This window comes from Chlorocebus sabaeus, chromosome 3, assembly GCF_047675955.1.
Source record: "Chlorocebus sabaeus isolate Y175 chromosome 3, mChlSab1.0.hap1, whole genome shotgun sequence".
Taxonomy (NCBI): domain Eukaryota; kingdom Metazoa; phylum Chordata; class Mammalia; order Primates; family Cercopithecidae; genus Chlorocebus; species Chlorocebus sabaeus.
Window position 1 is genome coordinate 93,410,432 of NC_132906.1, and position 20,202 is coordinate 93,430,633.

The 20,202-nt window shown below is 49.1% G+C and overlaps 1 protein-coding gene across 3 annotated transcripts in view; it reads left to right on the forward strand.

Moving 5' to 3' along the window:
• The window catches only part of LOC103214812 (uncharacterized), a 682,137-nt gene that overhangs the window by 433,986 nt on the left and 227,949 nt on the right, over positions 1-20,202 (forward strand). For all 3 annotated transcript variants that reach the window (XM_073014508.1, XM_073014507.1, XM_073014509.1), the window contains exon 4: positions 16,134-18,567. The gene's annotated coding sequence lies outside the window, so the exon portion shown is untranslated. The remainder of the gene's footprint in view (positions 1-16,133; positions 18,568-20,202) is intronic.

Below are 20,202 nucleotides of genomic sequence, written 5' to 3' on the forward strand. Positions count from 1 at the left end.
TGGATGGGTCTCCATGCTTTCAGTTGTCATCCAGCAGCAGCATCAGGTCTGGAACTTATCTCTGGCCCTTCATCTAGCCAGCCATTGTGTGTCAGAAGTATCCTCTTGTGTCAAATGTCATTTTTGAGATGATAAACATTGTGTCAGTTTTGATGCCTTCAGAGAAAATTACTCAGACTTTATATAAATATGTGTTCAATTTTGGTTTTGAAAAGTTCTCTGACTCAGACCCCACGAACTGTTAGGAGGTCCCTAAGACCCCGCAGCCATGTTCCAGGGTACAAGGTGTTCCCACGCAGTGTCTGTGGGGCGGGGCTGGACAGATCCCATCTCCACGTGTCTCCATCTTCAGCTCTAGTGTGACAGCTGACTTAGGAACCAAAAACCACTGCCATACAGATCAGCATCAACCGTACAAAACCCACGGGCTCCACAAAGATTCCACAGGTTCTAGGTGGACATGGCATGGCCTTGCTAAAACACGACGTGGAACCAAAAGCAGGAGTCCTTTCCTTGAAGAAATGCCAGGGTCAGAACAAACAAGTTGACCTGGAATCGCTGCCCAGTAAGAAAGGAAGATCTGTTTCAGCCAAATAGCTGCCCACCTCCCTTCTGGACCTCAAAGTCCTCTGTTGAAGCTGGCAGGCCTCAGGGTCAGGGCACGTCTGCATCTCGGGGGGCATTTACCTGCACTGCCGAGGGAATGATTCGTGAGCACTAACAGGAGGTGCCTGCTCTCACCGCGGGGACCAGATCGTTTCTGATGGATGGGGCGGAGGTTGCCTGCACTTCCTGTGCTGTTTGCAGTTGGGCTTCCAGCTGCAGCAAGCCCCTGTGGGACCCACAGCCTTGAATTATGAAAATCACAGGCACAGGAGGCAGCCTCTGTGCTGTAGAATGGGCACATGCTTTGTGCGGTGGTGCCTTTCACACCAGACTGCGTGTGTGCCCTGTGTGGGTGTTCTTGGGGTGTGCCATGGGCCGTGTACCCCACGTGGGTGTGCACAGGGTGTGCCACGGGCTGCATGCCCTGCGTGGGTGTGCACGGGGTGTGCTGCCTGCACGCAGCTGCTGGCTGCTACCATTCTGCTCTTGTTTTGTTCCTTACAACCTCTTTGCACTGAAACCCAGATGCAAGTGAAATGGTCACAAAAGAAGTATCTGGGTTAAATGCGTGCTAAACAGGTTTAAAATTACAGCTCATTGTTTCGAAGCAGATGCAAGCCTCAAACAAATGCAAAACATCAATGCAGATGCAAACGGGAGGGCAATTTGAAAATTCAATCCTAAGTGCCTGATACTGTCAGGGGCGAAATGGGCTGGCTTCCCTGGGGGCCGACGGGCCAGAAGGGCCGGCCCCAGGAAGGACAGCCAGGGGGCCGTCTGCTCAGTGAGGGAGAGGTTGATAAAAGCAAAGCCCACCCCTCCCTTTGACTTCCTTACAGTTCTCTGATTTCTCAAAAAGCAGTATTGATATTGCTGATATCTTGGGAATGCCAAGAATAAAATGAGCTTCAAGCATATTCCTGTGATGTCCTTTGTAACTTTACAAGGGTGCCCGGAAGGGTTTTCTCCATCCACCCAGAAGCTTCCATGCTTTCAGCAAGGAATGACCCATATTTAATCTTGGGTTGGCTTCAAGCACATTCCCTCTTTGTTTCCTCCCTGGATACATTTTGCACACACCAGTGTTGCTCGCATGTTTCACAAGTCACTAATAACAGGCTCATATTTTTGCAGCCGGCCCTCCAGCCTGGCTTCGTACACAAATGCATGGAACATAATACCTGTGTTTTATGATGACGACGCCAATTATAGAACCTGGATCTGCTGTCCTGGAGTATTCCTGGCAAGTTCTCCGTTTTATAACCGCCCTATGGAGGCAGGGATCTAATGTTGATTATTACGCACTCGGCATTTTAATAAGCGCTTGACTCTTGTCTCTAGGGGGTACATATTGTTCCTTGTACTGACCAGTTAGGGCAGTGCAACTTGAGACAGGAAGCAACTTGCCCAGAGGACCCTGAGTGGGAAGCAGAGCCCCTCCCCTCCACCCAACCCAAACTCAGTCCTGAGGTGATCGCATCACACTGACTGCTCTGCCCACCTGGAAGGAAAGGGGTCACACCACACCATCGGCAACTCAGTCTTTTTTGGTTTCAGTGTTTTAGTGTCAAGTCGCTATCTGAAAAAAAATAAAAGAGGTCATGTTTTACTTTTGCTATGTGACTTTTGATTAATTGAATGCTTTCTTTTTTGTGTTTTTTAATTTTTTTAAGTGACAAAAATTGCATCTATTGTATGCAACATGTTGTTTTGAAATATGCATATATTGTGAAATGTTTAAATAGGCTAATTATCATATGCATGGTCTCACCATTTTTTGTAGGAGAACACTTAAAATCTACTCTGAGTAATTTTCAAGAATATAATACATTGTTACTAACAATGTAGTCACCACCCTTGTACAATAGATCTCTTGAACTTGTTCTTCCTGTCTAGCTGAAAGTTTGTACCCTTTGACTAACATCTCCAGCACCTCACTCCCCACCCCACCCCACAATCCCTCCACCCCCCGTCCCTGGTAACCACCATTCTATCCTCTGCTTCTGTGACTTCACTCTTTTAGCTCTTTTAGCTTCAACAAATGAGATTGTGCAGTACTGGTCTTTGTGCAGTTGGCTTATTTCACTTAATAATAATGTCCTTCTGGTTCATCCATGCTGTCTCAAGTGAGAGGCTTTCCTTCTTTAAGGCTGTATAATACTCCATTGTGTATGTGCAACATTTTCTTTATCCATTCATCCCTTGAAGGACACATAGGTTGATTCTATATTGGCTATATCGGCACTATTCAAGTGCTGCAGGGAACGTGGGGGTGTAGACAGCTCTTAGACTTACTGACCCCGGTTCCTATGGGTATATGCCTGCCTTTGGGACTGCTGAATCATATGGTGGTTGTATTTTTAGTTTTTGAAGAATCTCCATACTGTTCTCCATCATGGCTGTAGTAATTTACATTCCCACCTACAAGGTACAAGAGTCCTCTTTTCTCTGCATCCTCACCAATACTTGTTATCGTTCGTCTTTGACAATGGCATTCTAACAGGTGGGAGGTGATGTGGCATTGTAGTTTTAATGTGCATTTCTCTGATGAGAAGAGATTTTGAGCATTTTTCATATACCTATTGGACATTTGTCTGTCTTCTTTTGAGAAATGTCTATTCAGATCTTTTGATCACTTTGTAATTGGGCTATTTATTTTCTTACTATTGAGTTGTTTGATGTCCTTACATATCTTGGCTATCAGCCACTTATCAGATGTGTGGTTTGCAGGTACATTTCCCATCTGTAGGCTGTCTCTTCACTCTGCTGATTGTTTCCTTTTCTGTGAAGAAGCTTTTATTAATATTTTGATGAAATCTCATTTGTCTTTGTTGCATTTGTTTCCTGTGCTTTTGGGGTCATATCCAAAAAATCATTGCCCAGATTAATATCATGGAGGTTTTTCCTTTATGTTCTCTTTTAGTAGTTTCATAGCTTCAGATCTTATGTTGAAATGCTTAATCCACTCAAGTTAATATTTATATATGGTGTGAGGTAAGGATGCAATTTGATTCTGCATGTAGATATTCAGTTATTCCAACACCATGACATATATTCTTATTTCATGTAAGCTCCATAACTGTTTTGCCAAAAATACTGAAACTTAGCTCTTAGACCAATGGACTGCTTTAAATTATCTTCCCCTTTGCTACTTACTACAGTTTAATATAGAGAAATCTTAAAATACCTAAGTGCTGTTTAAAAACATAAACTTCCCTACCATTTGTAGATTATTCATACATCCCCTCTTCCTGGGGAGACAGAGGGAAGAGGTGGGCTCCAGAAGGCATTCTTCCTGAGCTATCTTCTGCTAATAACAGGCTCCTGATTATCAAGCTGGAAGTGGAAGGGGCTGTGATGCTATCAAAACTTATACATGATTAGCTTCTTAATGATAATACATACTATCTGCTACTATTATACACAATAACATATACTAGTGAGTTTCCTAAATATATTGACTATTTCATTTAACACCACAACACCAATATTTTACTTATTCAATACCTATTTAAGATTCTACTCCATGCCAGGCATGCTTCTAGATGCAGAACATACAGCAGTGAACTGTGTCCTGTTGTATTAAAAGGGGAAGATAGATACTAGTGAATCAATAAGCATGAGGACAGCAGATGCACACACAGGTTTAGGCACCACTGGAAAATTCAAAATAACATACGGCTCACATTTTCTGTGTGTGTGTGTGTATATGTGTGTGTGTATATATACACACACATATGTACATTTACAGTGTGTGTATATGTATATACACCAGTATATATTATTGTGTATAATAGTAGCAGACATTATAGAGAGAGCGATGAGAGAGAGGTGGGGTTTTGCTGTGTTGCCCAGGCTGGTCTCGAATTCCCGGCCTCAAGCAATCCTCTTGCCTCAGTCTCCTAAGTAGCTGGGACTATAGGTGTGATGCATCACACTGGCTTCACATTATGTTTTTAACAGTATGGCCTTGATCTCAAGAGGCAACAGTGCTTTTCCATTTCTATTTAACTACAAAGCATCTCAAAGTACCGTTCTTTGTACTGACAAGTTAGGGCAGTGCAGCTTGAGACAGGAAGCAACTTACCCCAGGGGACCCTGAGTGGGAAGCCTGGCCTCGCCCTCCTGGCTCTGACCTGGTGTTTGCCCATCACTGTATCCATGAAACAAGTCAGCCTTCCCAACATTGGCTGGCTTTAAAAAAGCATCTGATAAAAATATGATTACCTTTTTTACCGAGAAAAATGTTAAAATAGGCTGGGCATGGTGGCTCATGCCTGTTATGCTAGTACTTTGGGAGGCTGAGGCAGGCAGATCGCTTGAGCTTAGGAGTTCAAGACCAGCCTGGACAACACGGAAAAATCCCATCTCGACAAAAAATTAGCCAGGACTTAGGGGCCTATAGTCCCAGCTACATGAGGGGCTGAGACAGGAGAATCGCTTGAGCCTGGGAGGTCAAGGCTGCAGTGAGCCAAAATCATGCCAGTGCACCCTAGCCTGGGTGACAAAGGAGACCCTGTTTCAAAAAAAGAAAAAAAAGAGAGAAAAATGTTAAAATACATATGGACATAAAACTGTATATTACTATAAAAAGCACATTTTCTGCTGTAGCCTGAGTGAGTATGTTACCCCTATGCTGAGTGCTGTCATAACTTGCTTCCAAATGTTGAGTTTTTATTGCTTCAGTATTCTTCACAAAATTATCTCAGCTTTCTATGTGCTTAGTAACTGCTTTCTGGGCAAATATTGCTTTGGGGTGCATTACCATGTGCTAGGAGCAAAGAGAAAGTGTATCCTTTCCCACCCTCCTGCCCTGTGGTGCCCTGTCCGGTGAGCCTGGGTAGGCCCCTAGGAGCCTGGGTAGTCCCCTAGGAGGGGAGTATGGGTGCCCGGGAGGCTGGCCTCCAGCGACACTGTTCCCTCCCCGGGACTGTCTCCAAGGGCTGTTCCAAGGGTGCATGAAAACATTCCAATCACTCTTGGAAGGAAAACAAACATATTCTACAAAACACGTAAAAAAAAAAAAAATCTTTAAGGGATGCAGCAAGTCACTGCAGGATTAGCACTGCTTCTTCTCTGCTGCAACCGTGAAATGTGTTTTCCTTCCGAGGAAAGAAACCAAGGCGATGGGAAGTCGGCTTCACCCCATTCTTCTTGCCTTAATTTCAAGGCACCTTGAAGAAAAAAGAGACACCCTCCCCTCTGTGAAAGGAAAATCTTGGGGCCCCAAAATCACTAAGCCAAAGGGAAGAAGTCCAGCTGGGAACTGTTCAGGGCAAACCTGCCTTCCATTCTATTCAAAGTCATCCCTCTGCTCACGGAGATAGATGCATATCTGATTGTCTCCTTTGGAAAGGCTAATCAGCAACTCAAAAGAATGCAACTGTTTGTCTCTCACCTTCCTGTGCCCTGGAAGCCCCCTCCCTGCTTCGAGCTGTCCCGCCCTTTCTGGATGGAACCAATGTACTTCTTACATGTATTGATTGACGTCTCATGTCTCCCTAAAATGTATAAAATCAAGCTGTGCCCCAACCAGGAGGTCGTCAGGACCTCCTGAGGCTGCGTCATGGGTTCACGTCCTCAACCTTGGCAAAATCAACTTTCCAAATTAACTGAGGCCTGTCTCAGATTATCGGACTTTACACCCCAAAATATCATTTATTTGTACACAAAAGATCTCTAACTGGAAGAAAAGCATCTCTCTGTGTAGTAGACACAGAAACAGCATTTGTGGGGTCATCTTACCATAAGACCAATCCCATTCCATTTTCGATTTCCCCAACATTTACAAAGTGACTGCTAACTACCCTAGCACTGGTTGGCTAGTACATCTTCCCTTAGAAATAAAAGTATAACAGGATAAAACATGGTTAAAAATTGGTTGAATTAATTGCTAAACATCTTTAACAATGTTGGAAGCACAGCCAATATTGAAGAGAGGATTTGGTTTCATGGTCTGAAAAGCAATGTTGATTACACTTGCCTGCACTTACCGACGAGATCTTTTCATGGAGAACCATTTCCATATGTGAAAACTTTCGGAAGCTAAAGTTCATTAAATTCCCCTGAGCCGTGGTAGAGAAGGAGCGCCTTCAGGCACCAGCACCAAGGGGTCTCCCTAACTTTGCTGCCAGCACCAGTACCTCCCTGTTCGCTCTTCATCAAGACCATGGCGTTGAGTCCCAGCACTTTGGGAAGCTGAGGCAGGAGGGTCGCTTAAGATCAGGAGTTTGAAAACAGCCTGGGCAACAAAATGAGACCCCATCTCTACAAAAACAAACTATTAGCCAGGCAGAGTGGTGTGCACCTGTGATTCTAGCTCTATGGAGGCTGAGGCAGGAGGATCAACCTTGGGAGGTAAAGGCTACAGTGAGCTGTGATCACACCACTGCACTCCAGTGTGGGTGACAGAGTAAGACCCTGTTTCAAAAAAAAGGCAGGAGGTACCTGTTTCAGGTACCCTCCCTGCCACCAAGTTCCCTCTGCAGGGAGGTTACTGCCCAGTGTGTTCTCGGTTGCCAAACAGGGCTGGCTCATGGTTCCTTTGGAAATGCTACAGCCCACAGGACTCATATGACCTCGAATGTATTGCCCATGAAGCCACCCAGGAGGGGAACGCGCTGCTGCTCCGGCTCAGGTCTTGGTGCAGATGACACTGTCCTTGAAGGGAAGGGCTGCTGGCTTCTAGGTGACAGTGCCAAGTCCGGGAGATGCTGACCTCACGGACTAGGGGACCAAGGAAGGCTTACCCCGGGGGGCGGCTACGTGTGTTCTCTCCCCTTGAAGCACAACACAGGGAGGAACAGAAATTCCTGCTGTGACAAACAAGAAGTACCTCAATAGGAAATGGGCTCCAAATCCAGTGAATTTGAAAGATATGCGAGTATTCTCTTCATGGGACCCTAAAAACTAGTTTCTCCACACCTTGGATGTTTAAGATGCAAAGTTACCTGAAAAAAAGCAACTTGGAGGATAAAGCTGTGCTTTTAATTCAGAAGTGTGAGGTTCGGGACAATTTAGAGCAGGCGTCTCCAATCCCTGTGAGCTGTTAGGAACTGGGCCGTGCATCAGGAGGTGAGCAGTGGGCGAATGAGTGAAGCTTCGTCTGTATTTACAGCTGCTCCCATCACTCTCATGACCACCTGAGCTCCGCCTCCTGTCAGAGCAGCAGCGGCATTAGATTCTCACAGGAGTGCAAACCCTACTGTGAACTGCACATGGAGGGATCTAGGTTGTGGGCTGCTTATGAGAATCTAATGCCTCATCATCTGAGGTGGAGCAGTTTCATCCCAACACCATCCCCCCACTACCCCACTCACCATCTGTGGAGAAACTGTCTTCCACAAAACTGGTCCCTGGTGCCAAAAAGGTTGGGGGCTGCTGGTTTAGAATGTGGATGTGGTGGCATCAACCCACTGGCCTTCATCTGACAGCAGGGTGGGGCACTGATATAATCCACGTCTGCAGAGAAGATGGGGCAAGTATGGGTGTGAACTGCCCCCTCCCAGCAGGGGCACATCCTGGAACATGGGCTGGGGCTGGGGCCTGATTTGTGGGCCTGCTGTGCCTCGTTTTCCTCACGGTGTGGAGGGGTGCTGCTGTTTCTGTTCCTGGGGCTGGGCAGCCCTTTGCAACCCTCCAAAGCGACTCTTCCTGGTCGTGACGGTCTAAACACTGGAAGAAAACCATTGGAAACATATTTCCTCTATCAATGAAATTACAATTTTTCACAAAAGAGAGTTGGGCCCTCAGGGCCGTGAAGACCGTGGGACACTGTGCTGTTCTGCGTCCTATTAAATCCAAAAGGGGTCTTTTGTGAACCTTTCTCCTGTCGTCACCAGAGGAAACTGGAGCACAGTTAAATTCGTGAGTCTGTTCGCTGTGTACACAATGCTAAGCAGAAAATTGAAACCCAGGATTACTGGAGAAGAGACATTGTAGCCAGCAGTACAGCTGCATTATTTCTTCTTTATTAAGTCCAGACACGATAAAGAGCCCTGCTCCCCCCTGGGGTATGGACAAGTGGATGTCTAGAACCCTTGCAGGCAACAATTATCTTGATAAATAGCCCGGTGGACGCACAGCCTCCCGTGTCCCCGCCGCAGAGCACAGGAGTGCAGGTCCCATCCCACAAACAACACTTGAGCCGTCACGGACGAGGCCACACAATACATCCAGGTATTAGTCACACAACTCGGGTCTACGGGAGAAAGGCTGAGACGCCACGAGAGGTTAATCAATAGCAACCCCACCTGAAAAACGTGTTTTCAAAAACATCTTCACTTCCCACACTCCATTTTCCATTAGCAGCGAGCAGATGGAGCCCAGACGCCGGCCGTGTTGAACTTAGCCCAGGAAGATGGTGGAGAGGGAGGATTTCTGGGAATTAGCAAGGTACAAGGCCTTCTATTTACATGTGGGCTCAGGCCGCAGGGAGCGCCCAGAGAGTCCAACTTGCTCTAGGACGAAGGCCGTCTCTCCAGTCTCCTGCTTCAGTGAGAAGCTCTTTCTATTCCTGTAATTATCTTGTGCTTGAAATGGCCTCACTCTTCCTCCCAGGTGAGGCCGTGGACAGCAGGGAAGGGGGTGGGGGTGGGGGTTAGTATCAGAGATGGGGCATCGGCCTCCCCAGGGCTGGGATAAGTCAGGTGGACACAGTGACCCCACACAAATAGGTCAAAGCCCTTGAAGAAAAGCACCAGCTCGGCACAACTCGCTGCTCAACAGCAAACCATCCCAAAGCCTCGGGCTCCTTATCCGACCACAGCAATAAAAACAGTGGCCTGGTGGGGATGCCAAACGCTTCTGTGGCTTTGTGGGGCTGTGTGGGCTGCGGCTGCTCATGGCTCCGCTGCACCCCACGTCAGACATCAGCACGGTGGGACGTGGGGATGGAGCAGCTTTGACGGGGAGGGGCCACAGAAACCATCTCGGCCAGAGGTTTCCTGTGTGGGTGACTCTGCCTCCCGCGGGCATGTGGGACTGGGGGTGGAGGGCATGTAGGGCGTGGCTCCTGGCACATGGTAGATGGAATCAGGATGCTGAAGGGCCTGTGATCTGGGACCAACCCTGTCCAAAATGCCAGCTGAGCAAACCAGGAGCAAACCTCTGCATTGTACATGGGAGAAACTGAGGCTCGGGGAAGTACAGTGAAGGTCCTCAAATTGCTTCCAGAGAGAGAGCAGCTGTGGAGAACGGACTGAGGGCATGAGGGCACCCAGATGGAGAGGGGCTGGGGCTCACAATTCCCAGTGTCCTGCACACGCAGGGTCCTGAGCCCACATACCTGATTCATTGTTGTTGTTATTTGGGGCTTTTTTGAGACAGTCTTGCTCTGTCACCCAGGCTGGAGTGCAGTGGTGTGATCACAGCTCACCACAGCCTTGACCTCCTGAGCTCCAGGGACTCTCCCACCTCAGCCTCCCAGGTCGCTGGGACCATGGACACGTGACATCATGCCTGGCTAAGATTTTGTTTTTGTTGTAGAGACAGGGTCTCCCTATGTTGCCCAGGCTGGTCTCAAACTCCTGGGATCAAGCGGTCCCCCTGCCTCACCTCCCAAAGTGCTGGGATTACAGGTGCGAGCCACCGCGCCCAGCCACCACGTGTCTTGTGAGGGGGTCTTACCACCCCATATTAGTCATAGGACTGAGGCTGGAGATGGAACTAATTTCACCGCGTCACACAGCTGGGAAGGGCAGAGTGTGGATCTAAAGTCCCTGCTCCTTTCACCAAGGGCAGACACACTTCAGAGAAGCTCTTCTCACCTCGGTGTTTGCTCAAACCCCAGGCTTGTTTTTAAATTAAGGCAGCAATTTCCTAAACCACCAGAAGCACTGGGGCAGGGGAGTGGTGGTGGTAAATTATGTGATCAAACGTGATCAGGAAATACAACCTAGTATATCCCCCTTGGAGATTTAAAAAAAAAAAATCCATAAAGGTGCTGAGACATGTCCAGTGAAGGCTTCATGTAATGCAGTGTTTTCACTCATGCTGTTAATAGTGAAAAGTGCTTGAGAAACCTGAGTACCCGCTGTGCCAATCAGCACTGACTCAGCCACAAGGAACAGCAAAGCTGAACGTGGGTGCACACACAGGAGTGTCTTTCTCACAGCACCAGAGGTCCTGAGGCTGCAGTGCTGGCATCTCAACAGCCTGGGGGCCCTGATGCTGCCAATCTCTGAGCCTCCTCATGGCCACAAGAGGGCTGCGGCATTGCCACCACCTCCATGCCATCCACTTGCAAGGCAGGAGCGAGAGGCATGGCCAAGGGAGACGGAAAGTGGGGTGGGCGAGGTGCTGGCCACTTCCTGCATCGGATGGGACACGGGGCTGGGCGGTGCTCCTGGTGGAGAGCAGGTGCTGTGGAGCATCACAGCCTCCCAGTAGGAGCCGTGGAGCAGGGGACAGTGATGGCCCCCCCAGTCCCTCTTCCTATGGAATGTATAGGGAATATGAGGCATTGTTAGTTAGTAATCTAGTTAGATAGTAATCTAGATTTCTTTAACTTACTCTATGTATATATTTATGTCTACATGACATGTACATGATGTATGTTATTTATGTTTGTAGGCGAGACATTGAACGTACTACAAAGCATGGGTGATGCGGTCACAGCCTGCAGACTCCCTTTATCTCTGTCTTGGTGGTGGGGAGGGTGCTCAGTGTGTCTTCCGAAGCAGGAGCGCCACCCCCGCCTCCCCCGCCCCAGGGTACTCCCATGAGTTTTGGTAGAGAGTCTAGAAATGGGGTTCCTGGGGTGCTTCTTCTCTGGGATGCTCTAAAGGCTGTGCACGTGGAACCATGCTGTGTCAGCGATGAGCTGTGGCTGGAGGAAAGGAGTGGACACAGTCCTGCTGTGGCCCTGGAGGCCCAGGTATGGGGGCCGCAGGGCTGATCCAAGTGGAGGCTCTCAGCTGCCCGAGGCCCTGAGCACCTGGCAGGAGCTGAGGGCGTCCTGCTGTTTGCAGCCAGATGAGATCCCCTATCTTTCCGGGGATCTGTGGTGCCCAGACAAAGTGCGACCACACCTGAGGTTAATGTGCATGCCTAGTGCTGCCTGGGGAGTCAGTGGATGGCCAGGGTCACAGCCAGGCTGGCCCCAGTGGCAATTCATCCTGGCCGAGCCCCGCATCATCTCCTCCTGTGGTCTCTCTCCTCTTCCTTCCCCAGCTGCCCACTGAAGGCATCGCCTGCCCATCCCAGGAAATCCACGCCAGACAGGGAGGAGGGGCAGGAAGATAAGTGGCTCTAAGCGTTGGGAACAACACGAGGATGATGAGGCTTCAGTTTTACTTTGTTATACGACTTGACTGTTCATGTGTGTCACATACATGCATTTCTAGTGATGCATAGGACATGGAGTGGAGAAGCACGTTTCCTGAGGGAGTCGGGAGTCCTCTGGAACCTGGAGCTCTGCTCTGGCTGTGCTGTGGTAAAGGTGCCAATGGGCATCTCAGGGGGCATTTCCAGCTGTCGTTAGGGGAGTTTCCAGTGGTGGTTAGGGACGGGGAATGGGGAACATCTCTGGCGGTCGTTAGGGGACAGGGGATGTCTCTGGCAATCCTTAGGGGATGGGAGGATGAATCCAGTGGTCGTTAGGGGACAGGGGGACATCTCCGGTGGTCATTAGGGGATGGGAGGATGTCTCCGGTGGTCGTTAGGGGACAGGGGGACATCTCCGGTGGTCATTAGGGGACGGGAGGATGTCTCCGGTGGTCGTTAGGGGAGTTTCCAGTGGTGGTTAGGGACGGGGAACGGGGAACATCTCTGGCGGTCATTAGGGAACAGGGGATGTCTCTGGCAGTCCTTAGGGGATGGGAGGATGAATCCAGTGGTCGTTAGGGGACAGGGGGACATCTCCGGTGGGTGTTAGGGGTTGGGGGACATCTTTGGCAGTCATTAGGGGATGGGGGTACTTTACAGTGGTCTTAGGAGTGAGGGAGGGGGAACGTATCCAGCAGTCCTTAGGGAAGGGGGGATGTGCACAGTGGTCATTAGAAAGACAGCACAGCAGTTGTAGCTTCAGATGTTGATCTGGGAGTCATCAGTTCCAGAAAGCCTCTAGGACTGCCGTAGCACACAGAGTGGGGTCTTAAACCACAGAATTGCATTGTCTCCTGATTCTGGAGGCTGGGAGTCTGAGGTCCAAGCGTGGGCAGGACCAATTTCTCCTGAGGCCTTTCTCCCCAGCGTGTCGACGCTGTCTTTTTCCAGGGGCCTCCACCCACTGTCTCTCTGTGCGTATCTGTGTCCTAATCTCCTCTTGTAAGGAAACGAGTCCGGTTGGATTAGGGCCCACCTCCATGCCTCATTTTTCATTAATTACCTATTTAAGGCCCTACCTCCAAACCGTCGCATTCTGAAGTGTGGGGCCTGGGGCTTCAGTGTGTTAACTGTGGGAGACGGGATTCGTGATTCGGCTGTGACAGTGTGTAGAGCCAGGGAGCGGGTGGACACGGGGCTTGGAAAAGCAGCCTTTGCCTCTCCAAAGGCAGGCAGCCGAGCAGCAGGTCTCGGAGAGGAGGCTGCGGTTCACGCCCTGGGCCTGCCTGTGGCTGTGTGGTCTTGCTAAGGTTATTAACCTCTCAGCACTCCACTGTCCCCATCTGTTAGATGGGGTGATTTACACAACTCCAGGACACAATGTCAAAGTGAGGTTTGAGTGGCATCATGCCTACAAAGCGTGCCCAGTGCCTGAAGCAGCCTCACTTCCGCCAATGAAAATTGCTGTTATTGCTGCTGTTTTGCTATTGTCACCCCCTGCAGAACCTCAGGCCCACCTAAGGGAGAGGGCTCACTGACTGCAGTGTCTGGGACGATTCCAGGCCTAGGCAGGCGCTTAGTGAAGACAGAGTATCTGATGTTTCTGAAGCCTGAATTCAAGGACAAAACAAATTGCTCCTCTTCTTATTTAATCTGTACATCTTCAGGCTGCACATTTTCCTATTTGAGATCTGAACTAAATATAGAGAGCCTGTTTCTAAATTTAGTACGACGAATCTCTGTTCAATTCTGGAGCTTTTCACTGTCACCAACCAGCACTCCCCATGGAGATTTAATGATGCAGACCTTTCATGTGAGCTGAAAGAAAGTGCCCTCTATCAGGGCTGGAGTCTGGGAACAGGAGGGGAGGGAAAAGGCCCTGAGACCCTCTGCGGAGAGAACAGGGAGAGACTAAGTCACAAGGGAGGAGCTCTCCTACCTGGCATTTTACTCTCCCTGGCTTCTCCCAGAGGAAAGGTCATGTGAACCACGGTGGGAAAAAGGGCAATAACCAAAGAATCAAAAATAATGATGCACATTTGGTGAGAAGGTGACATGGGCCAGACCAACTCTGATTTGTCCTGGAGACACATGGAAACTGGCATGAATTTAGTAACAGGCCGAGGCAAACAATTAGCCGTTGGGAAGGGAACTAATCACGCACTCATTGGGAAAAGTACTTACCAGTTATAATTAGGATTACCACCTAAAAAAAAATGAAAAGAAAGAATGAAACTAGAGCTGGTGTGATAGACATATGGTCTACACAAATCCAAAACCTTCCCTGATTTCTGCTTTATTGTTCCTTGGGGGGCAGGGTGGCCCTTACTCTCATGGTCCAGAATGGCTGCTGATGCTCCAACCATCAAGTCATGTTCCCAGCAGCAGGATGGAGGGGACGAGAAAAATGGCGTACTCCTTCCCTTTTCAAGAGACTACTCCGAGATCTCATGGAACACACAACTTCTGCTTACACCTCATTGGAAAAAACTTGGTCTCATGGTCACATCTAGTTGCAGGGGAGACCAGGAAATAATGTAGCAATGTGTTCAGTGAAAAATCTTTAATTTTGGAACAAAGGGAAAAGGATATTTGGAAGGTAAATGGATGTTTAGAAAAAAGGGACATGGATATTTGGAAGGTAAATGGATGTTTAGAAAGAAGGGACATGGATATTTGGAATGGTACATCAGATATTCCCCAGAACGAATATGTAACTAGGTGAGTGTTCACAACCCTCTGAGAAGGAATATGACAACTGCCTTAGAATCATCTGCAGTTGAGTCTTTGTGGGAGTTACAGGAGAAAAACTAGGAATGTGGCTGTCAGAGAACATCTGCAGTGACACCCTTTAGGTAAATCAGTGACCACAACGGCACCACGCAGTGGGGCGGGGATTGGCCTTCCTAGCAGGACACCAAATTATCATATCGGTTAAAAGAAGGACCAGGGAGGGGTTGACCTGTTATGGAATTGGTCCCGGGAAAATAGCTCCCCAGGAGTACTTAGTGTGCTGCCCAGAGAGGCTGCTTCCAAAAGAGAGGCCATCCTTGCACTTGTTCAGTGGACCTGAGGCCCAAAGGACAGCCTGGCTTATACAGGTGCGCGCCACACACGTAGAGGTGGGTTGCGCTGCCTCAGCGTCCAGGCGCAATCCACCGTGTGCTTCCATCACCGTTAAAAATGACCTGAGAGAGAAGACATGGAGATTGCCAGAAAAAGCACAATCAAGATTTCCTACAGTGTTCAAGCTCAGTGGGGAGAATGATGGAAGTGGAGGGAAAGAAGGATACAGGGGTGGGACACGCAGACGCAGGAAGAGGGCGTCAGCAAGATGCAGGAGCGAAGCCCTCCAAAGGCAGGAACGCACAGCCCTCTGGTGCACCAAGCTCTCAGGCTTTTCTTCCCCTGCTTCTTTCCTCTGGCCTCACTGCCCTCCTAGTTGGGCTTAGACTAGTGCTGTGCTGGGAAACATTTAAAATCCAGCCCAGCGAGTGGGGTTGGTGATTTGCAGCGTTGGTCAATTTCTGTGGCATAAATTCTCCCCAGCGGCAGATTTCCTGCAGCCAGTGTGACGTCACTGAACTCAGCGCTGAAAAGAGTCACACAGTGGCCGCCATGCCGCAGCAGTTCAGTCTTCCAGACAGCATGATTCAAAATAACCTCAATACCAGCACGGGCAACCTGGTGAAACCCTGTCTCTACAGAGAACACAAAAATTAGCCAGGCGTGGTGGCACACGCCTGTAGTCCCAGCTCCTTGGGAGGATCACTGGAGCCTGGGAGGCAGACGTGGCACTGAGCTGAGATTTTGCCACCGCCCTCCAGTCTGGGAAACAGAGTGAGACCCTGTCTAAAAAAAAAAATAAATAAATAACCTCAAGACCACAGATAGCAGTAAAGTGTTCTAATACAATCAGGAGGTGATACTTTCTGAATGTTTACCTTTTTAAAAAAACACTCTTTATTTCATGTAAGGTTGTATGGCTTGATTTTTATTTTTAATAATGGCAAAGTTCTGACGAGAGGCTTGGCTGCTCTGACAGCTTCAGAAATATGTGTTCATTGGTGCCTGACAAATGTATGTTCATGTGTGTATCATTTTATGCCTGAAGAAATGACGTTCTTCCTCCATGGGTGAGCCCTCTTCTCCACGGGATTGAGGTGTCATTCGTAACTCAGCCTCTTGTTAACCAAGAGATACGTGAACTTGCTACCAAAATGACTTTCTGACCCTCACTGCCTTTGGTCTTCTCTCTGCAGGCCCTGCCATCACCACAGCTCAGCCCAATTGCGGCCGATGTGTGCCTGAGCTGGCTGTGACCACTGCCCTCTGGCCGCAGGTCCGGTGCTGCACAGTCTTCAGGGGTGTGTGGGGCTGGACAGCATCCACCAGGTCCAGGCCCCGGAAACTGAAGGTATTTCCTCCACGTCTGCCTCTGCACCTCCTGAGCACACACCTGCTGGAGGTGCTGGGAGTCAGCACCTGAGACACCTGAGGATGCCTCCTCCTTGAAGGCCAGAGTCAACTGACTGCATCTTGTACTGATTTTGTGGGGATTTCTGGTCTTTTTAATCCAATGCACACTGGTCCTCGCTGCTGCTGGAGTGAGGCTGGTTGTCTCTGAGTGGGTTCCGCACCCTCACAGCAGGGATCCTGACTCCTTTCTTTTCCACTCCAAGCTCACCATGCTGGATCCCACACCACAGACAGCCCTGAGGCCGCGCTCGCAAGACCAGATGGCCAGCTCGCCATTTCTGCCTTTCGGTGTCCAGGAGTTTTTCTTTCGTCTTTACTTGTTTATTGAGGAATGAAGAGGCAGCGAAGACTGATCAAGACACTGCCTTGAAAGGGTTTCATGGGCAAAGAACAAAAGCAAATCAAAGGGTTCATCCGGGCAAGGGGCTGACACTCTTCTCCTTTGGGGGAGGAGGAGCAGATGAGGACGAGGAGGACACAGCCCAGGACTCGCGGGGCCCTGCCGTCCACATTTCCTGAGAACTGCGAAGCAACGTGCAGCCACAAGTTTCCCCAGATGCCAGCACCCATCCCCCTCCCCAGGCCTGTGGGTCAGTGATTCCAGCTCATCTGATGGGCTGTCCGTGGGGAAGGGATGGGCCCGCAGGTGCCTGTTTGGTTGATTGAAGAGGGAACTCTTTCACAACGAATGCCGGATTGAAACTCATCACGGCAAATGCCTAAATTCTGAGAACAATATAATGTATTTACAGTGAGCTTATTAGTATCAGATGCACCTTTCCTACACAAGTTGTTCTCTCACCAGTCTGATTTCTAACCTCCTGAAGAGCAAAACCTGCCACCGACCCAGGAGCAACAGGTAGAAGAGAAATTCTAAAATGTCCTGAAGAGTGAGAGGCTCTGTGGAAAAGACCAGGGCTTGTGCAGGCGGGGGAGCTCACCACCCTGGGGCAGCAGCCCCTCACCTGGGGACAGCAGGCGCCGCCCTGAGCCAGGGCCCACCGGAGGCTTCTGGGCACAGACACACCCTGCAGACAGGTCCTGCTGGGCCACTTTGACATTTCTAGGATCTGGACTGTCCATGGGGAGTGATCAGGAGGGCGTGAGAAATACGCTGATTTGGGGCCGGGTGCAGTGGCTCACACCTGTCATCTTAGCACTTTGGGAGGCCGAGGCGGGCGGATCACATGAGGCCAGGAGTTTGAGACCAGCCTGGCCAGCACGATGAAACCCCATATCTACTAAAATTACAAAAATTAGCTGGGCTTGATGGTGCATGCCTGTAGTCCCAGCTACTTGGGAGGCCGAGGCAGGAGAATCACTTGAACTTGGAAGGCTGAGGCAGGAGAATCTCTTGAACCCACGAGGCAGAGGAGGTTGCAGTGAGCCACTGCTCTCCAACCTGGGCTACAGAGTAAGACTCTATCTCAAAAAAAAAAAAAAAGAAAGAAAAAGAAAAACACAGTGAATTGGAACTCACTCACTATATCACAAGCATTGAGGCCTACTTGCACAAAACACTTGTTCCAAGCAACAAACGTCACCCAATGCGCGCACTGGCGCCCAGTGTGACGTTTCTAAGGTGAATGCGCAACACGAGGACGTGGAGGCCTGGAGGATTGTGGGAAAGGGGCGTGCGGCCTGTGCTGGGTGCCTCCCGTCAGCCAGACGCACCTGCGCTCCCAGCCCAGCCATGCCTTTTCCTTTCTTCTGCCAACTCTTCACATAGCCCGTGATTTAGGGGGGAAGAATTATTTACCAAATTTTTAAATCCATTTTTTTCTTCCTCAATCTAGACTAATTTTTCAGGTCCGAGGCCTGGAAAGCTTTATTCCGCAGGCCACTGAACTGCACTCCTGGAGAGCGGGCCAGTGCTATGATGGCCTCTGAGGCTGTTTGAACCTGGAGCTGCTTTTTCTCTCCTACTAAAATCCAGAAGAACCAGAGATAAATAAACGAAGCTCTACAGACAGCATGAGGACAATGAGCCTGTTCCCCGAAGTCCCAGCGGCCACACAGCTGAACCTGGCCACTTCTTACCAAACTGTCAGCCCAAGAACAATTAGCCAGGATCAACACACCAGCAAAGGTCATTTGGGTTTGGATTACAAATTGCCATGGTCTCAGAGAAGAGGAGAGGGAATCTGATTAGAACGTTTCTCGGCAGCTAAGGATTAGCAGGCATCCGCAAGCCCGCCCCACAGGGATCTTCGAAAGGTAAGGCGTGTGCCTGCTTCCTGGGTTGGCTCTGGAGAGGGCTTCTCCCCAATGCAGCCAGGTGGACAGGTTCTGTGGGCACTCGCTTCTGTGAGGACAATTATCTTGTGTTCCTGCGGGATTGGGGTTTCATCTCCAGGACTCACAGACTGTCGCTGCCATTTTCTGTTCCTTCCACTCTCTTAATTGCTGAGGTGGGGAGCCCTGGATGCATTATGAATTCGCTTGGGTTCATGAGTCTCATTGATAGAGGAGAATCTCATCTGTTTGTTTCATGATTTAAAAAGCGGGGGGCTCTGAGAAACAAACCAACAGAATTAGGACACATTGGGTCATAAGAAAAATGTTATAAATGGTATCCAATTCGTTTTAGAAAGCATTTCAGTTTAGAGTACACAGCTTAAATAAACTGGCTTTTCCTGGATCAGGGAAAGAATGAGGCCCAGGAGGTGCAGGATCCTCGTGAACAGCCACGGCCTCCTCGGGAAAACAGAGCATCTGAAGTGATGGGGGGAAGGGGTGTGGAGTTAGCAAACCTTACAAGTTTCACCTGAAACAGGATTGCTGCGCGAGGGGAGTTTCCCATAGTGTTCCCCTTGGCTCCGGTGTGCCGGCTGGTCTCCTGCTCGGCTTCCTCCAGCAGGGAGTGAGGGTGAGGGTGAGAAGCCCCCAGTACCGCCCTCAGACTTCAGGAGAGGGCCAGCGGGGCTGAGAGTGGGTTCTGCTAAGTTTTCACAATGGCAAACTTTTCCAAAGTCAAAGGTGAGAAGCAGAACCTCCTGCGTTTCCAGAACTGGCTATTTATTATTTTTCTAGTTCTGTGCATTCTTGTTCAGTTGATGAAATCACATTCAAAAGTATAAAGCAATAATTTTCGGGTAAAAGCGGCCATACTCTGTACACTCAGTACTTCCGCACGGTACTGAGGGTGTGGACACTCCAGAGTGGAATCTTGCTGTGTTTTTGGTGTCACCAAAATGATAACCTTTGACTCTCTAATTCCAGTTCTCCTGAGGAAACAAAGGTCAATAATGTACATGAAAAGATACATAATAATATAATAGATAATAATTGGTAAGGAAAAGGTGACGAGAGAGGTGTTTGTAAACAATGGTGTTAACTGTTGGAATTTTGTTTTGAAATCATTTAATCATACGGAAATTGTGAATGACAATGAAAAATGACCAAGGCAGATATGGACGTGTATGGTTCACATGGATTACGTAGACGAGAAAAATTCACACAAAAAGGAAAGCTGGAAAGAAACGAGTGGTCTCTTTTTAATCTGGTAATTAGGTGTATTAGTTATTGTATAGTAATTTTGGACATATTTGAATTTGTATTTAGCCTCTTTTATACTTTCCACTTATTCCACCTGTGTTGGGCAGAATTCCAAGTGTCCTCCGGTTCCCTCTCCATCATGGAGCCCCCTCCCCTGGCGTGTGGGCGGGACTGTGAACAGGTGGGTCAGCGCCACTTTGATTAGGCCACGTCACCCAGGACCCATCTTATGGCCTATGGCCTCCATGCTGCCTTGTCTGAGAGGCCGGGACCTGGGGAGCTTCCAGAGCTGACAGCAACCCCCAGCTGACAGCTAGAAGAAAAGTAGACTTCAGTACTGAAACCTCAGGGAAC